At 47.1% G+C, this 16589-nt stretch overlaps 1 protein-coding gene across 2 annotated transcripts in view; it reads left to right on the top strand.

Annotated features, from left to right (window-relative positions):
* Window positions 1-15674: 15674 nt before the first annotated feature.
* Window positions 15675-16589, top strand: part of SUN2 (Sad1 and UNC84 domain containing 2) — a 396247-nt gene continuing 395332 nt past the window's right edge. Inside the window, exon 1 of one of the 2 annotated variants that reach the window (XM_069652961.1) lies at window positions 15675-16080. The gene's annotated coding sequence lies outside the window, so the exon portion shown is untranslated. The remainder of the gene's footprint in view (window positions 16081-16589) is intronic. The other variant, XM_069652963.1, reaches the window with a different exon arrangement.

Raw genomic sequence — 16589 nt, forward strand, 5'->3', positions numbered from 1 at the left:
TGGGGGTGGGAGCTATGGGGCATAGTGTTTGGTTGGGGGTAGGGGACATGGGCATGGGGCATAGTGTTTGGTTGGGGGTGGGAGCCATGGGGCATAGTGTTTGGTTGGGGGTGAGGGGGCCATGGGGCATAGTGTTTGGTTGGGGGTGGGAGCCATGGGGCATAGTGTTGCACTCCAAGAGTGAACCCAATAATAAAGCTAAAACAGGCACATTTAGGAGATGTACATCCTTTGCTTTTTTGAGGAAACCTGACTCAACGAAGGCATTGGGCAACCCAAACAGCAAACTATAGCAGTCCAAAATAACGGAATGTCCAATCATAGGTCAATAAAATATATATAATTTAATTAAACAGACGATATACAATAAATCAAAATAAATTATAACAATGGAAAATGTGTAGTACAAAATGTAAGTCTGAAATGCAATTAAAATCGTTACCCCTCAAAAACATATTCTTTTTCCATGAATTTAATACAAATTGGGGGTTGAAAAAGCCTCCTGCCACGCCCTGCCTACTGCCCCGCCCACATTTACTTTTCGGCCCACTATAGGCCTCATGTAAGGTACCTTCGGCCCTTTGTCAAAATTAGTTGTGCACCCCTACTCTAGACCCACACCACAATGCCCCACCCCTCCATTCCAGAGCCCACCAAGAGGCCAACCCTCCATGCCAGACCCCACCAAGATGCCACCAATCCCCCCTCGAGACCCACACCAATATGCCCCATCCCTCGCTCTCAGACCCACACCAAGATGCCTATCCCACCCTTCCGACCCAGACAAATGTCCCCCTTCTTTCCCTCCAGACCAATGTGCCCCATTCCTCCCAGACCCACACCAAGATGCCACCATCCCTCCCTCCAGACCCACACAAAGATGCCCCATCCCACTCGCCAGATGCACACAGATGTCCCCATCCCACCCACACTAAGATGCCCCATCCTACCCTCCCAACCAACACCTAGATGACCCATGCCAACCTCCAGAACAGATGCCCCATACCTGTTCCAAACTTACACTAATGTGCCCTCGTCCATTGTAGACCCCAAGATGCCACCATCAGTCCCTCCACACAGCAAGATGCCCCATTCTACTGTCCAGACCCACACCTGGAGGATCCATTCTTCTAGACTCACACCATGCCACCATAGCTCCCCCGACCCACACCAATATTCCCTGTCCCTCCCATCAAACCCACACCAATGTTCCCCCATTGCCACCCTCCAGATGCACACAGATGTCCCCATCGCACCCACTCCAGGATGCCCCATTCCACCCTCCAGACTAACAGATGCCCCATACTTGGGGCATCTGCCTACCTTGCAGCTGGGGAGCAGGTGTACATGGATCTAGGTCACCTGGCCTAAGCCCCGGCCATCTGGTGCCTTCCTGGTTGCCGCTCTTTTTCACCACTTAGCAAGCCCCGCCCACCTGGTGCCTTCCTGCTTGCCGTTCTTTTCCCTACTTAAGGAGTCATCCAGCCTCTTTTCCTTTGCAGCTGGGGAGCAGGTGTAAGTGGATTTAGGTCACCTGGCCTAAGCCCTGCCCATCTGGTGCCTTCCTGGTTGCCGCTCTTTTTCACCACTTAGCAAGCCCCACCCACCTGGTGCCTTCCTGGTTGCCACTCTTTTTCACCACTTAGCAAGCCCCGCCCACCTGGTGCCTTCCTGCTTGCCGACTTTTCCCTACTTACGGAGTACTCCAGCCTCTTTTCCTTTGCAGCTGGGGAGCAGGTGTAAGTGGATCTAGGTCACCTGGCCTAAGCCCGGCCCATCTGGTGCCTTCCTGGTTGCCACTCTTTTTCACCATTTAGCAATCCCCACTCTTAGATCAAAGGTGTCTATCACCCAGACGTCCAAAGTAAAGGGCAGTCAAAGAAAAGGGCCATTCCTGTTTGGACCTGTTCGGACAAGGAGGATCCAGGGTCCGACCCCCTGCTAATACAGCAGGTAAGCATGCACCAACACATGTTTACACCCTCTGTCCCCACTGCCCATTCCCATCCTCTCTGTTCCCCCTGTGTTGTTCCCTTGTGCCCCCCCCCATTCCCGCACACAGGAGTCTGACCCGATATAGTCTGGTTTCACCATCACTGTCTTGTGGCCAATGCTGGATTTTACTTTTTTGGACTTCATTGATTCACAGTGTGTAACCCTTTGTCAACTCTCATGCTGGACTTCCTTTGCATCTTGTACTCATGGTGGCCCTGAATCATGCTGTTCCCATCTTCATCTTGTATCCTGGCTTGCAACATTGTGTGTTACTACCGACTTCTGCAATTGTATACGCTCTCCCCTCTTGCTTCTCCACTCTTTTTGACTGCTTACTCTCTGTTATCTCCTCCCCTCCCCTGTCCCCTTTCCTATCTCCTCCCTTTACTTTCTTCTTTGCACTTACTCTATCAGAATTGTCCCTGGACCTAGTATGATAGCAACCTCGTCTGTCGCTCGCCCATCCCCTTACTGTTCCCCCCCTCCCTTCAGCACTATCTAAAACGTTGTCAGGCCTAGTAGGATAGTCGCTTGTTTTATTCCTCCCCTCCCTTTCTGCACCCCTCTCCCTCACCTTTTGTTTTTCTCTGGCTCTACCAGAAATGTCGTCAGGCCTAGTACGGTAGTCGCCTGTCTGTTTCAGTTACTTTCCCACTCTCCCCCTCCCTTCCTTATCTATGTCTTAGCTCTTGCACTATCTGAAATGTCATCAGGCCGAGTACGATAGTTAAAGGATAGTTCCGGGACTTTTTTTTTATTGTCCCTACGGGTCGGCCATGTGTTTGTAAGCATAAATCGGTAGATCGTAGGAAACTTTCCTATGGACCTTACCCGACTTTTCGCCCATTATCGCACTCGAAATCAGCCTCCATTTTGTGATAATCCTATCATTCCGCCGCATCGACCTGGCTCACCTGCCTTTGCGGCACTAAATCAAATCCCCCGCCCCTGAAACAGACTTTATCAAAACATTCATATTCCCCGCCTCTATCCGTGACGTGACTGAGCTGCGTAGGCAAACGCGCCCAGGCGTCTTCTACGCGACTCCACACAGACCCCGGAAATCAACACAGATCAGCTCACAATACAGCGCACCACAATTCGGAATATGAAACTGTACTTTGAAATCAAACCGCAAGATTGTAAATGTGGTAAAGTACATTTATTTGACATCAAATGTTTAGAGAATATTCAGCGATTTGCATTTTTATTTGCTCATGTTCCAAAAAGTTCGTATTGAGGAACGCGATGGTCCTTTGCTGTACACAGGGTCTTAGAGCATCTCACAATACAGCGCCACAATTCGGAATGTGAAACCGTGGTTTAAAAGCAAACGGCAAGATTGTACATTTGGCAAAGTACGTTTATTGGACATCAAATGTTTAGAGAATATTCAGCGATTTGCATTTTTCTTTGCTCTCGATCCAAATTAGTTCGTCTTGAGGGAAGCGATGTTGGTTTACGATAAAAATAAGCTCTTCGGTCGCACTGATAATCGCATGGCTGTTCCAACAACGAGGCACTAGGCCACCACAACGGTAGGTATGTTGCATCTAACCGTTAGTACCGCGTAAGGGCATACTTGTACTTGGCGATCGTCCCATAAAATGGTCAGGGTGGTAACGTTGTTCACGCGGAGAAGCAACTGGCGGCTGTAGAAGCCGTCCGCCGGTGTCCGGTACTCGTGACACAGACAGTAGTGAATGATGTACCTAAAAACATAAAAAATGAAATTAGTCTCACCATCAGATCCTTATTAAAATCATAGCGAGGACAGCGCTACTGGGTGTACACAAGTGTTTAAAGGCGTGGCGAGGCAGGGAGGGGGGGAGTGGAGTACAAGGTAAGTAGCATAAAATAATAAATAAATAGGGCCAGCTGGTGGCAAGTGCAAGGTAAGTGCAGAACAAGTGCTGGGAAGGGGGGGCTGTAGGATACTGAGACAGTCCCCCAGTGCAGGGGTTGACAGGGAGGCAGTGCAGGTGGAGAGTGGAAGGGCCCAGGACCGAGGTCGCAGACAGTGGACCAGTTGTAGGAGGGGAGAGGGAGAGAGAAAGCAGAAGCAAAGAGGAAGGTTTTGAGGTGCTTCAGTAAAAGCAGATGTTTCTCCTCAAGATAGTGCGCGGTAGAAAACAATATGCCACATAGAACGAACAAGTACAACTGAACCCGTCTTTAAAGCCACTGTATAGTAATGAAATTGCGGTATAAACTCATCAAAAGTTACTTACATTATATTTGCATTTTCCATTGTGTCTCTGTGTAGGGCAGACCCGAAACACCACTCCTTCTTTGCCGACGTTACTTCTTCTAATGAACGTGGCTCATCGTTTCGTTTCTGAAATTTTATTCATTATCTTTTCTTAGTCTTTCAGGATGGTCCCGGCCTGTCAAGGTCAAATCACAATAGAACCTTATACTGGGTCGTGGGCCGTTCCGCCACCCGAGCAAAACATCAAAGCAGCTGACCTTCACTTTGAGCGAGCACACATTTCTAGTTAGCTCCAGTTAGTGTAAGGGCATCTTGTCTGCGTGCCTTTTTTTTTATTGTCCCTATGGGTCGGCCATGTGTTTGTAATACGGAAACATTCTATAATTTTTGTAAAAATTATTTATATTACTGTTTGGTTTAATTGCAATGGGCCTGCAACATGAGGAGACTCGAGAGAACAGACAATCAAATTACAATCATTTAAACCGTGATGTGTATTTCTCAATGAGCTCTGCTTTAGGTGGACATGGAACAGAGGCAATGTTGGGTGGCAATGCAGTTGTCCCCTGCATAGGTTCGTTCACCACTCCATGTATGTGCCTATCGAGGACATCTACGATAAGTCTCTCAATAAACTCATATTGCATATCCTCAAACACTGGTTTGATCACCCATTGTTTACTTCTTTTAGTGAAGGCCTTATTGTAGCGAAGCGTCCCTAAAGTTCCGGTCGTCCTACTTTGTTGACGGCCAACATTATGGTTATGTGCCAAGACCGCTAGAAGAGTCCGATTTATCATGCCTTCCATGCCAAAATGCAATCTTTTGGGCCTGTACTTTAGGCACATATTGTGGAACACCTCCAAATCTCCTGTGTGGCAGAATTCCGTGAGTCCCCTCAAATCTCTTGTTATAGTTTTATCAAATACAATCTTTTCAATGGCCTTGTGAGTGGGTGATGAAGGAATCAACCACTTCTTCTTCCGTGCCTCCTCTGTGGACAAATGGCCATGTTCACATTTGTGGAAATGCTCATTTGTCGACCATCGATGTACGTTGCTACAGTGCAACATTACTGACCGCCATTTTTCCAGTAGAATTTCCAACGACCCTTCACATGTTTTTGAGCTCCACCAAAGATGGTTGCTGATTGACTTGGACCACTGTGAAATACCTTGCATATCTTTTTTTTTTCCTGCAGCCGACAATTTTTTATTGATTGTTTTTGCAAGATGCCATACGTCAAATTGGTGATTTATATTTTTGTACTCTTCTCTCATTGTCTTGGCAATTGAAACGTGTCTGTCCGTGGCTATCAGGTCGATCACCATTCCCCGCGATTGTAGTTCTTGCAATGATGCTACAAAGCCAACTTTCTCCATGGCCACTGAGGATGTACTTTGTGACACCTGCACGACCACCGAACTCACAATTTTCTTACTTTCGATGTCCTGAAAGTGGTAGGTGCAGTACTTGGCTGAAAATCCTGGGCTGTCGCACTGTCCATCACCGGCTAGCCTGAAGCGTTTGCCCGCGAATGTACTTTCCATTGACATTTTTTCCATTCTCCAAGCTTCGCTGATGGCTGGAAATAGATAATCGGTTTGGTATTTGTAGAACTGACTTTTCGCAATGAAATGGATTCCCACAAACTGAAAGAAATACTGTAACTTTTTAAAACTTGAACCACTAAAAAGTGCGGCCGCTGCACAAAGTAGATTGCCTGCTGGCAGTTGCCCCAGCATGGGTTGTGCAGACCATGCGAACGGATGATATTGTGTACAGGTGGCATGTATTTTAAGGTTAGTGCCTCGAATTGCACGAGTCACATTAATCAATGGCTCCCCACATACTTCCCCACCAACCCAATGCCCACATTTCATCATCATAATAATATCCATCAAACAGCTATCGAATACAATGAATTTGGCCTCTTTCCTTATACTGTCACTCTGCATCCCAGCTGGTTCGGCCTGTAACGTTGAGGACATGTCACTCGCATGAAAGGTACAATCTCTGATATCGTCTTCCGCTATGCTGAGTGATATTGATGGTGTTTCATTGTCGTCCACTTCATTCTCTTCCATTGCAACATCTGTTCCTTGTCCGGAGATGGGAGAAAAAAACAATGTCTTCAACTTTCGCGCGCTCTTATTTTTTGCGGGTGTGGATTCTGTGAATTGATCTCCGACTGCATCCAAACTACCAGGAGGACATTCACTATCAATGGCTGGTGGTGGTATAGCTCCGTTGTCAATCACTTCATATTCTTCCCATTGGCACGATGCATCTCCAGTCTCAAGTCCCTGCCAAAAGGTTTGACAAGCAACATCTCTCGTTCGCTTCACTGTCTGTGTAGATCTAGTTCTTACACCCACTCGCAACTAGAGGACAGATTAGAAAAGGGATGTTCAGTTTAAACACAACTTACAGTATTGAACTATTGACAGTGAAAGACAACATAATATAGTGAACAGGACACTAACCTTCTTTTGCTTTCTTTTCTTTGAAACTTTCTTGCCTAGAAATTCAACATCTGGACGCTGTTGCTCCGACTCGTGTGTGCATGTCTCCACTTCCTCTCGCGCTGCAACGACTATATTTTCATGATAAGCACATCCATCACTCACTGAGGCTCCATCGACTCCCTGAAACATAGAACTTTCATTAGTATGTATAATAATATTGAAAACACAAAATGTACTTGGGGACCAATACCCATACGTACATCTCAATAGCAAAACACGAATGAACGCATTGTGTAGAACATTCAAACGACAATAGTTCACGCATTGTTGATCTAGTTAGATTGAACTGTCAAGATCCATACCTCGGGCTCCGCATAGACTTCCATTGATGATATTATTGAAGATGACGCTTCAGCAACTCCCTGAAACACAGTAATTGCATTAGTATGGTTTTCTATTTTGTTTAAAAGAACATAAACTTTCTGCAGGCGTCAACGGCTCATCTAAATAGACCTGCACAAATGATCAGTTGTCTAAAATAAATAATGGATATCTAAATATGATTCGATTTGCTCCATCGTTGGAAGTGTCACCACCCAGAGATCTGCATCAACTACTAGGGGTGATGTTCTTGTTGAAGAAGCTCCGTCAGCTCCCTGAAACATAGTACTTGCGTTAATAAAGAAGGAAGTATAGCGGATGTAATCACGTCATTTGATCTCGCATGATTGATCTGTCAGTATCCATACCTCGAAATGCATAAGAACATCAAGGGACGCTGTAACTGCGGTGCACACTTCCAATGGCTAAAAACGAAAGAAACATTGTGTGTAACAATCACGCTACAAGAATGCAAGATCTGATGATCTCCATCGATGGAACTGTCCGGAAACGTACCTCGAGCATCTGAGTGACATCTACGGTTGTCGTCAATGCGTTGGACTCCTCAGCATCTCCCTGAAAGACAGTACTTGCATTATTTTGGATAACAATAATTATAACTGAAAACAAAGACTAGAGGACGAGTACTGTGGTGTACCATTAGGTAAAATGATTACACAATCAATTAAAACTATTGATTTACATGCCTAAAACAAGTCAGTGTCAGAATAGCTAAGTAAGATTACCCGATAGGCGCTTGAAGTGGCTGATGACTGCAATAACGACACGGATGGAGAATCTTCCGCCTTCATATTGAGTGGATACATAAATGGGGAAATTATTGTTAGCTAATGCTACACACTACCGCAAGGCCGAGAGACAAATACGTAAACTTGACTCACCAGTGGAGGGATGTGGACGAATAGAGTGGGAATAGCGGTTGAGAGCAATTTTCGCCTCGCTCGCGGTGTTTTCTTCTTTATTAGCAATGATGTGGAGTACATGTCTGGGCTAAAGTGCCTGCTGCAGATGCGGTATCGATCACCCCTCTTGTCCGCAAAGACTTCAAGGACTCTACTTTCTAGCTCAGAGGCTGGATATCCGCAATATCGGACCCATTCTCTTATCTGATCTATTGTTTTAGGGAAAACATGCATTATAGTATCTTCAGATTTGTTATGGGTCTTCGAAGGGCAACCGCCAATGGAACAGGCAGGCATTATGGAAAGTTCTGAAAAGTAAAGATCAACAATTCTCTATGAATACCAATGTGTTAAAACATTAAATGACACATAAAAGGTTCAATGCAAGGTCCGTTTTGGTTCTTGGAACTATACACGTTATTCACATGCGGATAAGTATTTCAATAACTTTCAAAAAATAGAAAAAGTAATTTGACTAAACTCAGAACATGTGACTAGTTCCTTGCATGTACTGTCGTGAACGAAAAGAAAACATGGATGCAATTTGATGACTACTAGCAAATAGATATAAATTAAAAAATTGGACGCAAAATGATTATGGTACATGGACTTACCTTGACGAACAAACAGTTAGATGCAGGGATCAGAGTAGTTTCTTGTCGTAGAACAGGGAGCAGTTCACAGGTTGCAAACTGACGAGTTTGCTCAAAGTGGTCACGGAAGTTCACAGAGACGAAGAGCAGATAACCAGCACCTTCACGGGTTGACTAGCAAAGCGCAAAGAAGTTCTCATTAGAAATATGAAGTGGGTTATAAAGAATTCGAAACAGGGGTGTGTTTGTGAATGAATGACGTGTATATGTCGTGGCATTATGCGGTCTGCAGGGGGCCGTCCAGCGTGAGGGGGGATGCTTGGCAGGAGACACAGGGTCTGGAGGTAGACATGGGAACAACAAACCCATGCTCTATAGACCACTTTGAAGTGTACATGGTCTTTGGCACCTCTTGGCCTTTATCGCTCCCTGACAGCTCCACTTGCCAGCAGCGCAAGTACCCCGGTGCGAACTGCCTTTGATAGGGCGGGGGGTGGATCGGGGCGGTGGTCGTGCAGACAAGACACAGGAAGACTCGTGAATGGAGACACACTTATGTGGATTGCAGGGGGCCGTCCAGCGTGAGGGGGGATGCTTGGCAGGAGACACGGGGTCTGGAGGTAGACATGGGAACAACAACCCATGCTCTATAGACCACTTTGAAGTGTACATGGTCTTTGGCACCTCTTGGCCTTTATCGCTCCCTGACAGCTCCACTTGCCAGCAGCGCAAGTACCCCGGTGCGAAGTGCCTTTGATAGGGCGGGGGGTGGATCGGGGCGGTGGTCGTGCAGACAAGACACAGGAAGACTCGTGAATGGAGACACACTTATGTGGATTGCAGGGGGCCGTCCAGTGTGAGGGGGGATGCTTGGCAGGAGACACGGGGTCTGGAGGTAGACATGGGAACAACAACCCATGCTCTATAGACCACTTTGAAGTGTACATGGTCTTTGGCACCTCTTGGCCTTTATCGCTCCCTGACAGCTCCACTTGCCAGCACAAGTACCCCGGTGCGAACTGCCTTTGATAGGGCGGGGGGGTGGATCGGGGCGGTGGTCGTGCAGACAAGACCCGTTTGCCGCAGGGCCTCACCAAGGAGAGGCCATCTAACTGAATGTAAGAGGATGGCTGCAGGATCTACTACATGGAAGGCAGGGGGGTGAGTTTATAAATACCTCACCCTCCCAGGAGAATATATGGGGGTCATCTCTGTACCCGGTGCCCAAAAAGAGGATTTATTATGATCAACCATATTTATTATTTACCTATAACCATGTTTTGTATCAATAAAATCCAACAGCTTTTTATTGCCAACGCTTGATGCCAACCCACAAAATAATATATGTATGACTGCTGCATATATGGGTTCAACGGTTATGTGGATTGAAGGTGTGCGGCCAGCGTGAGGGAGGATGCTGGCCGGAGACATGTGGTGTGACAAGACAAGGCACTGGAAGGCTATTCAACGGAGACACACTAGATTCATTTAAAAAATCAAAACAACCATTGCTAAAATATATGTTGGGCTTTATTTTAGATTTTAGTTAAACATAAATAATAAACATTACACATTGTAAAGTTGAGGTTGCAGCACATCGAGGGAAAATCCGCGGTATTGTCCACTGTCACTGGGGAAATGTTGTCTAATGGCAAGTACCGCACAGGCAGGTATTACTCTCCGAACGCGGTGTCCGAGCCTCCCGTGAAGCCACCAAGTGAAGCAACGATAGGCCACCAGCCTGTACCACCTGTGAAAAAAAAAGATGCAAACTGTATTAAACTGACCAAACTTTCTTATCAATGTCGATTCAGGTAACACATGTCATTTTTCTTAGAAAAAAATTATATCTAGAAAATGCACTATATGGAACCAATTTACATGCGTTCGAATGATATGTAAATGTAATTTTATATGTGGGAGACGACCATGAAATAGTGGTGGCATCACTGACATCACAAACAGAGTATACTTACTCGTTACTCGGATTACGCGGACGAACAGTGCCACGAAGTTCGTGCATAAGCACCATCATCATCCTCAACACTGTCCGTGAGAGGCAGGCTTCCCTGAACTCTGGCAGCTCGGTGATGCATTGCGGACTTTGCTCGCCTTCCTGCAGACTTTGCTCGCTTTCCGAAATGTAGGCCAAGCACCCGGAATTTTCACGGCAGCAGCAGTTCTCCTCCTCAGTTGGCATTAGCTTGCACCGATTGCACGTGCACCAGGTGGAGACGCCGTCCATGCGACATGGTCCAGGCTCTTCATCCGTTGACTGGTCCTCCCAACTGCCGTCCGAATCCCCATCGTTTTCGCGTGCTTGCCTTTCCAGTAGTTCCTCCTCGGTGTACTCGGGCTCGTACATATACGGCATTATTGTGGCCATTGTGCGGTAAAGATAGTAAAATAATTTACAGAGATGGTACAGGTGTTCACACGGGCTACAAGCGGCGAAGGTAGCTGACCAGAGCACTGAAACGAGTCACAGAATACTCAAAGTAACACAGAGAGAGGAATGGAATCGAAAATCTGCTGCTGTATGTTGTGAAACGGTCTGTTTATACTTATTGGGGAAAGAGGCGTCCTGCCATTTCCATGGCAACACGTCAATAGCTGAGGCGCAGCGATTGTTGACACGAGACGTGCTTGAAATGGGCAGTACGCGTCTGCTGATGTCAGGCTCAGGGGCGGGGGATTTGATTTAGTGCCGCAAAGGCAGGTGAGCCAGGTCGATGCGGCGGAATGATAGGATTATCACAAAATGGGGGCTGATTTCGAGTGCGATAATGGGCGAAAAGTCGGGTAAGGTCCATAGGAAAGTTTCCTACGATCTACCGATTTATGCTTACAAACACATGGCCGACCCGTAGGGACAATAAAAAAAAAGTCCCGGAACTATCCTTTAATTTCACATCCTTACTGTTCATGTCCTGTAAGAATGTTGTTGTATTTTCCCTTGTTCCCTCCGTTGCCTTGAAGCGCTTTGAAACACATTGTGTATAGGCGTTATATAAATAAACTATCATATCATTTCATGTCAGTAGATAGAAAATGTAGACCATACACAATAAAAAAATTAAAAAAATATATCATATCATACCTGTTCCAGACCGACACCAATGTGCCCCCATCCATTGCAGACCCCACCAAGATCCCATCATCAACACAGTAAAATGCCCCCATCCCGCCCCCCAGATCCAAACCTAGATGAACCATCCCTCCCCTAGACACAGACCAATGTCCCCCATCCCCTCCCGACCCACACCAAGATGTCCCATCCCACCCTCAGGTGACCCATGCCACCCTCCTGACCAACAGATGCCACATACCTGTTTCAGACGAGCACTAATGTGCCACAACCCATTGCAGATGTATACATATTCATATACATGCAATGTATAGCGCCCATCCAAGATGCCACCATCCCTCCCTCCAGACCCACACCAATGTGCCCCCATGCCTCCCCAGAACAATGTGCCCATACCTCCCATCAAACCCACACCAATGTGCCCCCATCCCCTCCCTCCGGACCCACACCATTGTCCCATCCCACCCTCCAGAACAACAGATGCACCATACATGTTCCAGACCGACACCAATGTGCCCCCATCCATTGCAAACCTCACCAAGATCCCAACATCCACACAGCAAGATGCCCCATCCTGCCCTCCCAACCCGCGATGTGCCCCCAACACTCCCCAAACACAGACCAATGTCCCCCATCCCTCCCATGAAACCCACACCAATGTGCCCCAACCCCTCTCCCCAGAGCCACACCAAGATGCCCCATCCCACCCTCCCAACCCACACCTAGATGATCCATGCCACCCTCCAGACCCACTGTGCCCCATCTCTCCCTCCAGACCCACACCCATGTGCCCCCATCCCTCCCCTCAGACCCACACCAATGTGCCCCATCACTGTCCCCAGACCCACACCAATGTACCCCAACCCTCCCATCAAACCCACACCAATGTGCCCAATCCCCTCCCCACAGAGCCACACCAAGATGCTCCATCCCACCCTCCCAACCCACACCTAGATGACCCATGCCACCCTCCAGACCCACACCCATGTGCCGCATCCCTGTCCCCAGACCCACACCAATGTACCCCAATCCTCCTTCCAGACCCACACCAATGTACCCCAACCATCCCTCCAGACCCACACCAATTTGCCCCATCCCTCCGGAACCACACCAATGTGCCCCATCCCGCCAGACCCACACCAGCGTGCCCCTATCCAACCATTCAGACCCCACCAAGATGCCCCATCCCTCACTCTAGATCAATACCATAATGCCCCATCCTCCCTCCACATAGCAAGATGCCCCTTCCCCCTTGCAGACTCACACCAAGATGCCCATGTGCCTCTCCCGAACCACACGCTGATAGCCCCAGCCGACCCCCTCTAAAACCACCCATCCTAAACACAACCTCATGAAACATTAAATTACTATATTAGCTGACTTTGTACAGTTAAACACCACCATCCACTGTCCCTGTTCCTTTACTTAGCCCTCCAAACCTTTCACGTTGAATAACTGAACATGATTTATTAAGTAAATGTCATTTTCCGCTCCCCTGTCTCAATCTGGTGTCTTGCAAGAACGTTCACGGTATCCCGAAGAAAATGCAAATTGTATTCCCAGCCAGTCAAGAGCACACAGATTGCTGCTGCTCTTGCAGCCTGGCAGCCAGAGCCTTCCAGGTTCCCGCTCAGAAAAATGATGATGAGGGACAAGACAAGTTGGACACTCCAGGGTCACACCTGCCTAACCTCTGGGTTTTTCCCTGAGACTCAGGGTTGTTAACGATTTCTCAGGGTAAGAATAGTGTGGGGACATCACGTGATCGTGGAAGCGCGGTCTCGCGAGATCTCGGCATAATGAGATCTCGCAGACCTGCGCTCCGCGAGAGAACGTTCCCAGGAATGTTGGCGGAGCACCAGACCAAGCGGTCGTCATACAGCGCTGCTCCTGATAAGGAGCCATCAAAACTGAGGCCCTGAAGAGCCTACACAGCCCAACTTCCAGGGCATAAATCCAAAGCCACAGGAGGCCACATGGGGGCCCTGGAAGCTTGCAGCGTGCCATCCATGTGCACACCTTGCCCCCAGTGAGGTAACTGGGAGGCCCTGAACTGAACTGAGTAGTTCCCTTGCCTTGCATGAGGACAAGTTAACGTTCACCTGTTTGTCTTGTAATAAAGACAGTTAGAACCCATTGAAGCATCCTGTCGTCCTTAAAGGCCACCACAAATGGCTCTCAACCATTTGTGTCGCAAAGGCGGGTGAAAATAAACAATTTTATTTTTGGCGGGTGAGAGGCCCATTGAAACGAATGGGCGTGCAGGAGGTTTGGCGGGTGAGTCAGCTGTTTACAAGGTGGGTGACACCCGCCAAAAGCATGTGAGTTGAAAGCTACGGGGTAAGACCCTGGAATCTCAGGGTTTTTGATGCAGTTTCCGGGTCCCGTCTGCTCTGCGGCAGTGACTGCATTTATTTTGCATAAGCTTCTTTACTGCTTTTGGCCAGTTTGCCTTGTTTTAGTCACCCAATGCGAACAGTAAATATTGCTTTCAATCCGGTGTCATTGGATTGACAGCAGTATTACCGTGTTTATTTTGCTTCAGCTTTCATTCTTTTTGGCCAGTTTGCCTTATGTTTTAGTCGCCCTAAACGGAAGGATGACTAAAACATAAGGCAAACTGGCCAAAAAGAATGAAAGCTGAAGCAAAATAAACGCAGTAATACTGCTTTTCAATCCGGTGTCTTTAATGGCACCGGATTGAAAGCAGTATTCCTATTTTTTTTTAGCTTTCATTCTTTTTGTCCAGTTTACCAGGGCTCAAGTTGAGGGTACACACGTGGGTGGACTCACCCACTATGAGAAACATTGAAGGTCCTCAATTCATGATTCAGAGCCGACATCAGATTTTCAGGCTGTATACCTCACCACTGCACTATATAACCTCATGAAAAATAACAACTAAGGTGAAAGTGCAATTTGGGTACTACAGGTTACAGGGAAAAACCTGTGTATTCGCTCTTGGAGTTTAAAACATGATCACGTTAACGTTTTCGAAAACACTATTTGAAGAAAATATCCTCTCTTGGTTTTGTGTGTGTATTGATCTTATGGAAGGCGAATATATGTCCTTGGACATTCGCATTTATTGCTTTCCACTGTAAAGTGCAAACTGCAAACATGTTTCTAATGACAGCTACAAAACCCGAGTTTACCTTTTTGACAGGTGGGCGGAGAGTGTGTGCGGAGCCGTGTGCAAATGGGCGGAGTCTTGTGTGGATGTGGGCGGGACATACATCTCACGGATTTTGTTTTTTAAATGTGGGTAGGTATGGAGAGTCTGGCAGAAACGTTCCCGGTACTCCTAAGAAAATTGCCACCCCAACCACTGCAAGCCAAAGACACGCAGAGTCTGGTCGCACTTACACCGGAGGCAAAAGCCTTCCCGCTACCCGAATCCCGCTCACTTAAATGTCTCCGGAACCGCTTCATTGCTCCGGAAAAATAACAAAGATGAGTTGGAAGTCACGTGAAGAACAGTAGGCGGCCATTGCTATGGTTCGTTTCTCGGACGGGAACTAGACACTACCAGAATTTAGCTGGCTAGTGTATACCTTAGAACGGCCCATTTCCTTTTCTTAAAAGTTAGAGCCTTAACCAATGATGATGTTTACACACGTACTCAATAAATCATGGTATATTTATTTGTATTATCATACATAGTTAGATGGTAGTGTTATTTATTCTAAAATTTAAAATAAAACAGCGTGTTTTTGTTTTTAATTTCAGTGAAATATTTCTAAGATACTACATATTTTCTTCCGCGACATCGAAACCTGGAGTTTCTAATTCAGTTTTGAGGGAATGCTTTACGTTTTAAGATGGCTACCATGTTAGCTATTTCCTCACCTTGTGACTCCCTTTGTTTCTAAAACCTTAGCCTTTTTCTCCCGGGCGGGACTTGTTTTTCAAACCCCCCAATTGGAGTACCGAGGACAAAGTTGAGTGACAGCAGATGGCAAAGAGCAAGCCATATTGTGTAGTTAGTCTCCCCCGCCCCCAAATAGCTAAGTCAAAATTGACAGAAGCTAAGGCAGTGACAGGTGCTGAGGATGAGTCAGGCATCTTGGACCGAGGTCGAGAGCTCATGTTAGGGCCAGAAACCCAGGACACCCCAGTGAGCGCTGTTCGGGACAGCCACAAGATCTCAAAAAAGGGCTGGGAGGTACGGTTAGGGCAGTGATAGGGACCCTAGACTTGGCATCAGTAACGGGGCGCTCAGGCAAGGCATTACTGTCTGCGACGCGGGGTTGTGTTAAGCGATAAAGGCAGTGACGTTGGCAGGGATATAAGGACATTGACAAGACACCCTTGTTCGGAATTCAGGCGGGACGGGGTATTGGAGGCAGGGGACAGCTTCAGTGACGCGTTAACTGGATCTCTCTAACAACATTGCTGGACACTGAGGCAGGACCGGAAGGTAAGTGTGTACCACATTAATGTATAGCGCCCATCCATGATCGAAGTACGTCCCAAGCTGTACCAGATCTAAGGACCCGCCATTCGTAGCAGCACTGTAATACCTTTAACGGGACAGTTGGTGCACTTCCTAGAATAGATACTGTAATTTTAACGGAACAGTGCCAGCACTTTTCAGTAGGGATGTCTTAATTTAAATGCCTTAGTACCAGCACTTATCAGCTGGCATGTGTACTATAATGGGACCACCCTAACATAAGCCTTGAAAAAGTCACTTTTTTTCTGGGATCAGCTACGTTCGTGTTTTTGCCTCTTTAATGAAGTTGCTTTTACTATGCTTGTCACCATACCCTAGTCCATCCAGGACATGCATATCTAGTTCTGTTCTTTCTTTGCATTCTGACACTTGTAGTGCTAGATGTCTGAATGTAATCCAGGGTCACAAATCCGCAAATGTTAAGGGAAACAACATACAATCACCTCCTGAATGGGATGAGACCTGTTGGTGTG

This window comes from Ambystoma mexicanum, chromosome 3q (genome assembly GCF_040938575.1).
Source record: "Ambystoma mexicanum isolate Mex_15411 chromosome 3q, UKY_AmexF1_1, whole genome shotgun sequence".
Classification (NCBI taxonomy): Eukaryota; Metazoa; Chordata; class Amphibia; order Caudata; family Ambystomatidae; genus Ambystoma; species Ambystoma mexicanum.